The sequence below is a fragment of the Doryrhamphus excisus genome, linkage group LG14 (assembly GCF_037039965.1).
Source record: "Doryrhamphus excisus strain RoL-2023G ecotype Guam linkage group LG14, RoL_Dexc_Guam_v1.1, whole genome shotgun sequence".
NCBI classification, from domain to species: domain Eukaryota; kingdom Metazoa; phylum Chordata; class Actinopteri; order Syngnathiformes; family Syngnathidae; genus Doryrhamphus; species Doryrhamphus excisus.
In genome coordinates this window covers 17,584,487-17,596,858 of record NC_136370.1, presented here as the reverse complement: position 1 = coordinate 17,596,858, position 12,372 = coordinate 17,584,487, and positions in this window count along the sequence as shown.

The window sequence follows — 12,372 nt, the reverse complement described above, 5'->3', positions numbered from 1 at the left end:
GTTAATAACATCTAATATATATATATATCACACAACATATATTATTTTAAAAAATAGTACAGAAAAAAATCCTCAAAGTGTAAGTAATTTTATAATAATAATAGAATATATGACATTGTTAGATTTATTATTAAAAATAAGCAAATATTAAATATCTATGATATACATATAGTTATTTTATTTAGCTTTTATGCAAGTTGTTGAAAAGCATCCTCACAATGCATCAATAAATAATAGACTGTATATACAATTATGAACATATTTTAATTATATTTTTCAAATACACACATATAATCACGATAATATGAATGAAAATAAATATAACATTAAAAATACATATTTATTTAAAAAAGGAAGATACAATGGTATTTGTAAAAAATATCAATAAAATGTATAATAATCAATCAAATGTCAAATCAAATATTTTTAAAATTTTATTTTATAATTATATTTATATTTATAAAGTAGTAGTATATAAAGTAGTTTATTTTATTATTTTTACTATTATTATTACTTATTTTTATTATTATTTTTTAATAACATCTAAAATATATATATATATAAATATCACTATATATATATATATATATATATATATAAAATATATATAAGAATATATAAAGTAGTAGTAGTATATAAAGTAGTTTATTTTATTATTTTTACTACTATTGTTACTTATTTTTTTAATTATTTTTTAATATAATCTAAAAAATATATATATAAATATCACAATATATATTATTAAAAAATATATGAATATAAAAAATATTAAGAATATATATATATATTTAAAAAGAAACAACCAAATGCAATTAGCAAGCGAATAACAATATTTTCAATATTTTATATTTTTCAATATTTTTAATATTTTTATATTTACAAATATTTGCTTGTTTTTAAAGCTAATATTTGAACTTTCTCAATGAAGCTTTGTTTTTAAAATGCATCATTTGCACGTCCCGATTACGTTATACCCTTTGAACATTTGACATAAATGGGCAGCTTTATTGCAGCGCATTTAACCTTTGACCCCTTGTCTCCCAGCTCTACTTCTTTTGCAGACCGCCGCCCATTAAAAGCTGATTATTTCTCTCCCAACGCTTTCAAAGAAGCTGAAAGGGAAAGTGTGTGTGTGCTGCTTTAAATCAGAGCGCGGAAAGCAGTTAATTGAGATGTAAGACCGTAACGACAAGTCAGGTTAGCTGCAATGCATACATGTCGTCGTGTTCACCGGTCAGACTGTGATTCAAATGGAAAGTATCCGAGAAAAAAGGTTGTGAAATACGACAGGATGGGAGGTGGAAACAGATTGTTTTGTCCTGGTGGGAAAGATGGTCAGTGATATCAGCCAGGTGGGGCTGTGTGTGTGTGTGTGTGTGTGTGTGTGAGTGTGATCTCACGGCGTGGGAGGACTACTGACAAGACAAGATCGTGCTGGAGAGCACAGAGTACTACTTGATTATCCATAATGCTGAGCCAAAAAAACCTCCGCGGAAACAGCCCATAGATATAAACCGTTTACACTGAAAGTGTTCCACGGGACTGCTCTCTATCAGGAGGAGATACGTACATAGCAGTGGGTGAGAGAAGGTCTGACCTGAGTTTCTGTCTATAAATGACACTTGAAGAATGATGCAAGTCTTCATTAAACTGTACCTCATTAAAGACTACTGGTGGCCAGCCAATCACAGGGCACATATAGACAAACAACCATTCACACTCACATTCATACCTATGGACAATTTGGAGTCGCTAATTAACCTAGCATGTTTTTGGAATGTGGGAGGAAACCGGAGTACCCGGAGAAAACATGCAAACTCCACACAGAAATAGCAGAGGATGGAATTGAACTTGGGTCTCCTAGCTGTGAGGCCTGCGTGCTAACCACTCGGTGTGTAGCCTTGATGTCTATTATTATTCATTCATTCATTCATTTTCTACCGCTTATCCTCACGATGGTCGCGCGGGGGTGCTGGAGCCTATCCCAGCTGTCTTCGAGCGAGAGGCGGGGTACACCCTGGACTGGTGGCCAGCCAATCACAGGGCACATATAGACAAACAACCATTCACACTCACATTCATACCTATGGACAATTTGGAGTCGCTAATTAACCTAGCATGTTTATGGAATGTGGGAGGAAACGGGGAATGACGGGGAGAACATGCAAACTCCACACAGAAATGGCAGAGGGTGGAATTGAACTAGGGTCTTTTAGCTGTGAGGCCTGTGCGGTAACCACTTGGTCACCATGCAGCTCCTCTAAGAAAACATTCATTCATTTTCTACTGCTTATCCTCACAAAGTCACGGGGGTTGCTGGAGCCTATCCCAGCTGTCTTCACCCTGGACTGGTGGCCAGCCAATCACAGGGCACATATAGACAAACAACCATTCACACTCACATTCATACCTATGGACAATTTGGAGTCGCTAATTAACCTAGCATGTTTTGGGGATGTGGGAGGAAACTGGAGTACCCGGAGAAAACCCATGCATGCACAGGGGTGGAATTGAACCCTGGTCTCCTAGCTGTGAGGTCTGCCCGCTAACCACTCGACCGCCGTACCAATTCAATACATAGGGCTGAAAAATTAGCATATTAGCATAATAGGTCCACTTTTAAATATTTTAATAAATATCATTAATGATAAAAATGGAGGTTTCACTGTAAATGGAACAAATTGATCGCAGTGAAGGACGATGTTTTGAGTCGTCTAGTTCCTTGTGTTGAATGGCGTCCAACAGGAATTAGCTACGGACGTACACGCTGTAAAAGTTTATCAGTGAGTCACGGCACGGTGTCTTACGTCTTACGTGTTACGCACAATTTCCACCGTCTTTGTTGAGACGTGGGCCTTCAATGTGTTTTCACCTCAAACATGGCCGACACACACTTAAGGCCTCGCTCCCTCGGGCGCTTGTGCGGCAGATAGTGGAGCAACGGGAGTGGCTCCACTCAAGTTCAAACACATTTCTGTTGAAAATACTTGGCAGCGAGCGCTTTGAATGTTTTCGAGGTTAGATTAGATGAATGAAGAGTACATTTGCAGCGTCATAACATAAATCCAACCAGGAGTTTTCTCTCAGAAGTCGTAAAGTCACTGAACAAAAAAATCGGTATTATGGTTTTTATTATGACGTCCCTTCAGGTTTCAAACCAAACATTTTTCAACTCTGAATTTCGTATTGATCCAATACCAAGTAAATGCAGGCACAGTCGTTGTTCGGTCTAATTCGAACACTGTAGGCCAGAGGTCCCAAACCAATGGACTGGGGACCGGTACCGGTTCGTGGCGCATTTGCTACCGGGCCACACAGAAATAATAACGACTCAGTGTCTCCTATCAGTGCGGCACGGTGGAAAAGTGGTTTGCGCGCAGACCTCACAGCTAGGAGACTTGGGTTCAATTCCACCCTCGGCCATCTCTGTCTGGAGCATGTTCTCCCCGTGCATGCATGGGTACTCCGGTTTCTTCCCACATTCCAAAAACATGCTAGGTTAATTAGCGGCTCCAAATTGTCCATAGGTATGAATGTGAGTGTGAATGGTTGTTTGTCTATATGTGCCCTGTGATTGGCTGGCCACCAGTCCAGGGTGAAGACAGCTGGGATAGGCTCCAGCAACCCCCGCCACCCATCGTGAGGATAAGCGGTAGAAAATGAATGAATGTTTTCTTAGAGGAGCTGCATGGTGACCAAGTGGTTACCGCACAGGCCTCACAGCTAAAGGACCCTAGTTCAATTCCACCCTCTGCCATCTCTGTGTGGAGTTTGCATGTTCTCCCCGTCATTCCCCGTTTCCTCCCACATTCCAAAAACATGCTAGGTTAATTAGCGACTCCAAATTGTCCATAGGTATGAATGTGAGTGTGAATGGTTGTTTGTCTATATGTGCTCTGTGATTGGCTGGCCACCAGTCCAGGGTGTACTCCGCCTCTCGTTTGAAGACAGCTGGGATAGGCTCCAGCACCCCCGCGACCCTCGTGAGGAAAAAGCGGTAGAAAATGAATGAATGAATGTATTGAGTTATGGACTCCTACAGAGCAGCTCCACACAATAACCAGCACAGAAAACAAGTAATTTTGGAAAGGCGTCCGGTTTACCAGCTAGTCCAGCTACATACTGGACCATGTGTCCAGTGTGAAATGCAACCAATTAAAATAAATTTATTTTGCTGTTAGAATAAGGTAAGAATCAGGAAGTACAACCTCTTGTGCCTTATGGTGGCCTCTTTAGAAATAGTAAACAAATATGGCTTTCCCTTATGAGCCATTGCTAACAACATAAACATAGGAGCAGTCTTGGTGGGAGGGCAGAGGACTTATTTGGTTTACAACCATGCCCATATAAGGAAATCTGACCCTGTGTGACATCACAAAGGGTCAGTTTAACCACGTCTTTTGAAAAAGAGCCGTCCCAAACGTCTTTCACCTCGGAATTTCACTTCCAAATACGCAAACCTGATTACATTGGTAATGGTTTTATTTCATTTGAACATGCATCAGATTGCAATTGAATGCATCACATAATCAGTTCACAGTTCCACATGTCCAAAAGGAGTAGGAAGAAGCAAAGCTTATTAAATCCTACCCCTCCATCTGGTACTTTTACAATCAGTAACGGTTACATTTGTTCACTTCCTGCTTTCCTAATATAATTTAAGTTTTTTTTTATTTTATTGTTTTTATTTTATTCAATTTTTTTTAATTAAAAAAGTTAATTTTAAATTTTTTTAGTTTTTTAAATTGAAAAAATAAATTTTAATGGTTTTATTTCATTTGTTAGTTGTTCATAGTTTGATTTTTTTAATTAATTTTTTTTGATGGTTTCATTTCAATTGAACATGCATCAGATTACAATTGAATGCATCACTTAATCAGTTCACAGTTCCACATGTCCAAAAGGAGTAGGAAGAAGCAAAGCTTATTAAATCCTACCCCTCCATCTGGTACTTTTACAATCAGTAACTGTTACATTTGTTCACTTCCTGCTTTCCTAATATAATTGAAGTTTTTTTATTTTATTGTTTTTATACATTTTTTTTATTAATTTTTTTAATTAAAAAAAGTAAATTTTTTAATTTTCTTTATTTTATTAGAAAACAAAATTTGTTTTTAGTTCTTTAAATTAAAAAAATCAATTTTAATGGTTTTATTTCATTTGTTAGTTGTTCATAGTTTGATTTTTTTAATTAATTTTTTTTGATGGTTTCATTTCAATTGAACATGCATCAGATTACAATTGAATGCATCACTTAATCAGTTCACAGTTCCACATGTCCAAAAGGAGTAGGAAGAAGCAAAGCTTATTAAATCCTACCCCTCCATCTAGTACTTTTACAATCAGTAACTGTTACATTTGTTCACTTCCTGCTTTCCTAATATATTTGAAGTTTTTTTATTTTATTGTTTTTATAAAAAAAATGTATTAATTTTTTTATTAAAAAAAGTTAATTTTTATTTTTTTTTTAATTTTATTAAAAAACAAAATTTGTTTTTAGTTTTTTAAATTAAAAAAATAAATTTTAATGGTTTTATTTCATTTGAACATGCATCAGATTACAATTGAATGCATCACTTAATCAGTTCACAGTTCCACATGTCCAAAAGGAGTAGGAAGAAGCAAAGCTTATCAAATCCTACCCCTCCATCTGGTACCTTTACAATCAGTAACTGTTTCATTTGTTCACTTCCTGCTTTCCATAATACAGTTTAAGTTTTTTTTTTTTTAATAATGTACCTCATACCAAAGTACAAGGTGATATGAGCATCCAATGACATAATGGGTACCATAGTAACTGTCAATATAGTGATATATATATATAGCACATCATGGCATTGAAATGAACATTTGAACTACATTTATAGGTCAAAAAAGTGGAAAAAGCAGAAACGGTTCCCTTTAAGTAAAAGCTGGGGATGAAACCAACAGTTGCGAATACTAACACCTGGAAGAATGAGAATATTCACAGGCGCAAAGAAAGCGAAAACTCCTTGGTGGAGATCAAAGATAAATATTTATATCCAGAAGTGATAGCAATGCTACAAAGTAAGGAGCAGAATATGCAAACAAGTCATCTTCTTTGAGGTATTACCAGGAAGTGAGTCAAAAAAGTATTATTTTCCATAGAAAGCTGGAGGCAGTGTGTTGCAAAGTGTTTTTATCTGTGGTACATGTCTGAGCAAGAGACCCTTTTAAATCATTAGACCACTCATGGAAAAGCATAGCTGAAGGGAAATCAACTATTTTTAAGTATTGCTTTACAATATTTTTCTCATTCATCACCGTGAATAAATCTGCCAAAATTCTTTCTATGGAAGTGTGACATGTTAGGAAAAATGCATTAAAAAAAATAGATTGACGGCACTGAGTATGTTCCGTTCCTGTAAGTGATGTCACAAACCGATGATGTTGAGACTGCTGGTCTCGTCCTTCTTTGTTTGCACACAGCAAATCATCCATAGGCTCCTCAGGTGTGCTGAGTGACGGTGCTAAAACGTTTCTCCATTATATGGACGTGGTTGACTAATGAGTGACGGAACACGTGCAATTTCAAGTTTAAAAAAAGTCGTGTGTTTAAAGCCTTTTTTTGGGGGGGGGTCAGTGTGTTAAAAGCCCAGTGAATAACGTCATATATTGTATTGTACATTTCACAGTAAAATATATAAACAGACATTCCTTTGACACCCAAAGTCAGCTGGGATAGGCTCCAGTGAGGACAACAAATGTTTTTGTACAATTTTGTAAGTGACCTAAATTGTGGCACGTAACAAATTTGTATTTTACCCTTTGGCACAACTACTCTGTGCATTGCTTGTTTATTGTACATTTCACAGTAAAATATATAAACAGATAGGCTCCAGTGAGGACAACAAATGTTTTTGTACGATTTTGTAAGTGACCTAAATTTTGGCACGTAACAAATTTGTATTTTACCCTTTGGCATAGACTACTCTATGCATTGCTTGTTTATTTTACCTTTATTTTACATTTCACAGTAAAATATATAAACAGATAGGCTCCAGTGAGGACAACAAATGTTTTTGTACGATTTTGTAAGTGACCTAAATTTTGGCACGTAACAAATTTGTATTTTACCCTTTGGCATAGACTACTCTATGCATTGCTTGTTTATTTTACCTTTATTTTACATTTCACAGTAAAATATATAAACAGATAGGCTCCAGTGAGGACAATGAATGCTTTTGTAGGATTTTGTATGTGACCTAAATTTTGGCACGTAACAAATTTGTATTTTATCCTTTGGCACAGACTACTCTGTGCATTGCTTGTTTATTTTACATTTATTTTACATTTCACAGTAAAATATATTAACAGATAGGCTCCAGTGAGGACAATGAATGCTTTTGTAGGATTTTGTATGTGACCTAAATTTTGGCACGTAACAAATTTGTATTTTATCCTTTGGCACAGACTACTCTGTGCATTGCTTGTTTATTTTACATTTATTTTACATTTCACAGTAAAATATATTAACAGATAGGCTCCAGTGAGGACAACAAATGTTTTTGTAGGATTTTTGTATGTGACCTAAATTTTGGCACGTAACAAATTTGTATTTTATCCTTTGGCACAGACTACTCTGTGCATTGCTTGTTTATTTTACATTTATTTTACATTTCACAGTAAAATATATTAACAGATAGGCTCCAGTGAGGACAACGAATGTTTTTGTAGGATTTTTGTATGTGACCTAAATTTTGGCACGTAACAAACTTGTATTTTACCCTTTGGCAGAGACTACTCTGTGCATTGCTTGTTTATTTTACATTTATTTTACATTTCACAGTAAAATATATTAACAGATAGGCTCCAGTGAAGACAATGAATGTTTTTGTAGGATTTTTGTATGTGACCTAAATTTTGGCACGTAACAAACTTGTATTTTACCCTTTGGCAGAGACTACTCTGTGCATTGCTTGTTTATTTTACATTTATTTTACATTTCACAGTAAAATATATAAACAGATAGGCTCCAGTGAGGACAACAAATGTTTTTGTATGATTTTTGTATGTGACCTAAATTTTGGCACGTAACAAATTTGTATTTTACCCTTTGGCACAGACTACTCTGTGCATTGCTTGTTTATTTTACATTTCACAGTAAAATATATAAACAGATAGGCTCCAGTGAGCACAATGAATGTTTTTGTAGGATTTTTGTATGTGACCTAAATTTTGGCACGTAACAAATTTGTATTTTATCCTTTGGCACAGACTACTCTGTGCATTGCTTGTTTATTTTACATTTATTTTACATTTCACAGTAAAATATATTAACAGATAGGCTCCAGTGAGGACAACAAATGTTTTTGTATGATTTTTGTATGTGACCTAAATTTTGGCACGTAACAAATTTGTATTTTACCCTTTGGCACAGACTACTCTGTGCATTGCTTGTTTATTTTACATTTCACAGTAAAATATATAAACAGATAGGCTCCAGTGAGGACAACGAATGTTTTTGTAGGATTTTAGTATGTGACCTAAATTTTGGCACATAACAAACTTGTATTTTACCCTTTGGCAGAGACTACTCTGTGCATTGCTTGTTTATTTTACATTTATTTTACATTTCACAGTAAAATATATAAACAGACATTCCTTTGGCGCCAAAAGTCAGCTGGGATAGGCTCCAGTGAGGACAACAAATGTTTTTGTATGATTTTGTATATGACCTAATTTTTGGCACGTAACAAACTTGTATTTTACCCTTAGGCACAGACTACTCAGAGCATTGCTTGTTTATTCAGACATCTTCACACAACACTGTGATATACTGGAAGGCTCGTTCAGGTGGCGTTAAGTATAAAATGTGCAAAATATCATGAAGGAAAGTTTGGTATTAAAAAAAACCCATAAAACTACTGTAGTGTTAAGAAGTGAACCCCGGCCAATGCCATGAGGCACGTGGAGCTTGCAAAGTCTCCACAGGAAATAGTCACTTTTTTAAAAAAAGGCGCTGGATTTTACAGACCCGAACCTGAAGTTAACAGCAGCATTTCCTTCTCCCTTGGCACACATTACCAAGCTCCACTTGCTGTGGAAACCCTGTGTTTCCTGGCTTTCTCCTCGTTAAATTCAGCTGTGTGCTGTCGCCATGGAGACAGGGATATTAAAACTATCGGGAGTTGCCACGTCTCAAGATAACCGAGCGGCTATTTTACAGTACGGTGCCCTCCATGGGCAATAAAATCTGCCAATGTGATGATGAACGACATCTTATCTGTCAATGTGGTTGATATACGGTGGTGTGTTTTATTTTTTTTGCATGTATGTTTTGTCACACTTAAATTTTTCAGGTCAAACAAATCTAAATATTAGTCAATGGCAACACAACTGAACCAAAATTCTGTTTTAAAATGAAACATTTTATTATAAAGAGTGAAAAAAAAACAAAACCTACACGGCCCAATGTAAAAAAGTGATTGCCTCCCCCTGTTAAAACATGACTTAACTGAGATTTATTGAGATCTGTCAGTCTGGAAAAAAGGCCATAAAGCCATTTCTAAAGCTTTGGGACTCCAGCAAACCACACTGAGAGTCATTATCCACAAATGGTGAAAACATGGAACAGTGAAGAACCTTCCCAGGAGTGGCCAGCTAACCAAAATGACCTCAAAACGACTCATCCGAGATGTCACAAAAGACCCCACAACAACATTCCAAGAACTGCAGGCCTCCACCATAAATAGGAAGAAAACATCTTGATGATTCCCAAGACCTTTGGGGAAAAAAAATATTTTCGTAATATTGCAAGTTTATTCTGGTAATTTTTTAAAAATAAATATGACTTTATTTTAGTAATATTGCATTTTTTTAACAAGTATAATATATACTACTTTAGCCATGTAAAATCACTATTTTTCCCTTGTAATATTCCGACTTTATTATCAAAATATTACATTTTCGGCATCATTGTTATAAAGAGACTATTAGGGCCTCAGAAAAGGAAAAGGAAAGAGATGTAGTAAATATGACATTATTCTTGTAAAATTGCTACTTTTATATCTCATAATATTCTTCTAATATGACAACTTTTTTTCTCTTGAAAAATTTTAATTTTCGTAATATTGCAAGTTTATTCTGGTAATTTTTTAAATAAATTTGACTTTATTTTAGTAATATTACTTTTTTTAATAAATATAATATGTACTACTTTAGCCATGTAAAATCACAATTTTTCCCTTGTAATATTCCGACTTTATTATGAAAATAATACGTTTTCGGCGTCATTGTTACAAAGGGACTATTAGGGCCTCGAGAAAGGAAAAGGAAAGGAAAAAGATGTAGTAAATATTACATTATTCTTGTAAAATTGCTACTTTTATATCTCATAATATTCTTCTAATATTACATTTTTTTTTCTTGAAATTTTTTTATTTTCGTAATATTGCAAGTTTATTCTGGTAATTTTTTTTAAGAAATATGACTTTATTTTAGTAATATTGCATTTTTTTAAATAAGTATAATATGTACTACATTAGCCATGTAAAATCACTATTTTTCCCTTGTAATAATCCGACTTTATTATCAAAATATTACGTTTTCGGCATCATTGTTATAAAGAGACTATTAGGGCCTCGAAAAAGGAAAAGGAAAGGAAAAAGATGTAGTAAATATTACATTATTCTTGTAAAATTGCTCTTTTTATATCTCATAATATTCTTCTAATATTACAACTTTTTTTCTCTTGAAAAAAAAATATTTTTGTAATATTGCAAGTTTATTCTGGTAATTTTTTAAAAAATAAATATGACTTTATTTTAGTAATATTACTTTTTTTTAATAAGTATAATATGTACTACTTTAGCCATGTAAAATCACTATTTTTCCCTTGTAATATTCCGACTTTATTATCAAAATATTACATTTATGGCATCATTGTTATAAAGGGACTATTAGGCCCTCGGAAAAGGAAAAGGATGTAGTAAATATGACATTATTCTTGTAAAATTGCTACTTTTATATATCATAATATTCTTCTAAAATTGCAATTTTTTTTCTCTTGAAAATTGTTATTTTCCTAATATTGCAAGTTTATTCTGATAATTTTTTTATAATATTGCATTTTTTTAATAAGTATAATATGTACTACTTTATCCATGTAAAATCACTATTTTTCCCTTGTAATATTCCGACTTTTATTATCAAAATATTACGTCTGTGGTCTGACAAGACAAAAAAATTTAACTTTTTGGAAGATGTGGCGTAAAAGTAACACCGCATTTCAGAAAAAGAACATTATACCAACAGTAAAATATGGTGGTAGTAGTGTGATGGTCTGTGGCTGTTTTGGGGCTTTTATTCTGCTTTCTACCCCAAAAAATGTCCGGCCGTCTGGCAAAAAGTAGGTTTGGATTTTTTCCCTTTATAATAAAAAAAAACAAATATTAAAATGTTTTCAGGCTGTATAAAAGAGGCTATAATAACAAGTTGGGAGGCAGCATTTCCTGTAGTTGCATGCACCAAGGAAAACAATGTTCTGTGTCAGCATGTGATATTTGATGTGGTTGACTCCCCTGCTGCAAATGTTGCTATACAGCCCCACCTTGACAACCTGCACGTGTTCGCTATTACATTAGCGGTCCAGCCTTCTTTCTTTCTTCCTGACCTACTTTCCATCTTTGAAGCTTTTATTAAAATGATGGGGATGCCTTCGTTTTACGAGACGTAACCCTGTCTGCTACAGTAAAAAAAAAAAAAAAAAAAAAATGTAGCTGTCGCATAAGGGCTTGGACTGTTTTATGCCGCCATATGTTAGCATGTGGAGGTTTGGGCCAAAATACATCATGCTTATCGTATCTTTATGTTCGTTATTAAAAACACACTGCAAGGACCGCACGCGTGTGTCATTTGCACAATGTTTGTGTGTCGTGTTTCATATTGTTATTGTTATTGGGATTTGGATCGGAGTATACCGAAAGTGGCATCCCTTGCAGATGCACGGTGGCTTTAGTGGTGGTCGTCAGTTAAGAGCGGTTTACTGTTGACAGACTCAAACTAGTATCTTACAATTGACCGCTGAGCATTCCAGGCTGGAGTCCACCTTTCATCTTTACCCGTTTTACATTTTAATGCATAAAAAGAATCACATAACCAAAAAAAATTGTAATTAAAAAAATTAATTAAAAAATAAAAATTAAATAAAATTAAATTATATTAGGAAAGCAGGAAGTGAACAAATGTAACAGTTACTGATTGTAAAAGTACCAGATGAAGGGGTAGGATTTAATAAGCTTTGCTTCTTCCTACTCCTTTTGGACATGTGGAACTGTGAACTGATTATGTGATGCATTCAATTGTAATCTGATGCATGTTCAAATGAAATAAAACCATTAAAATTTTTTT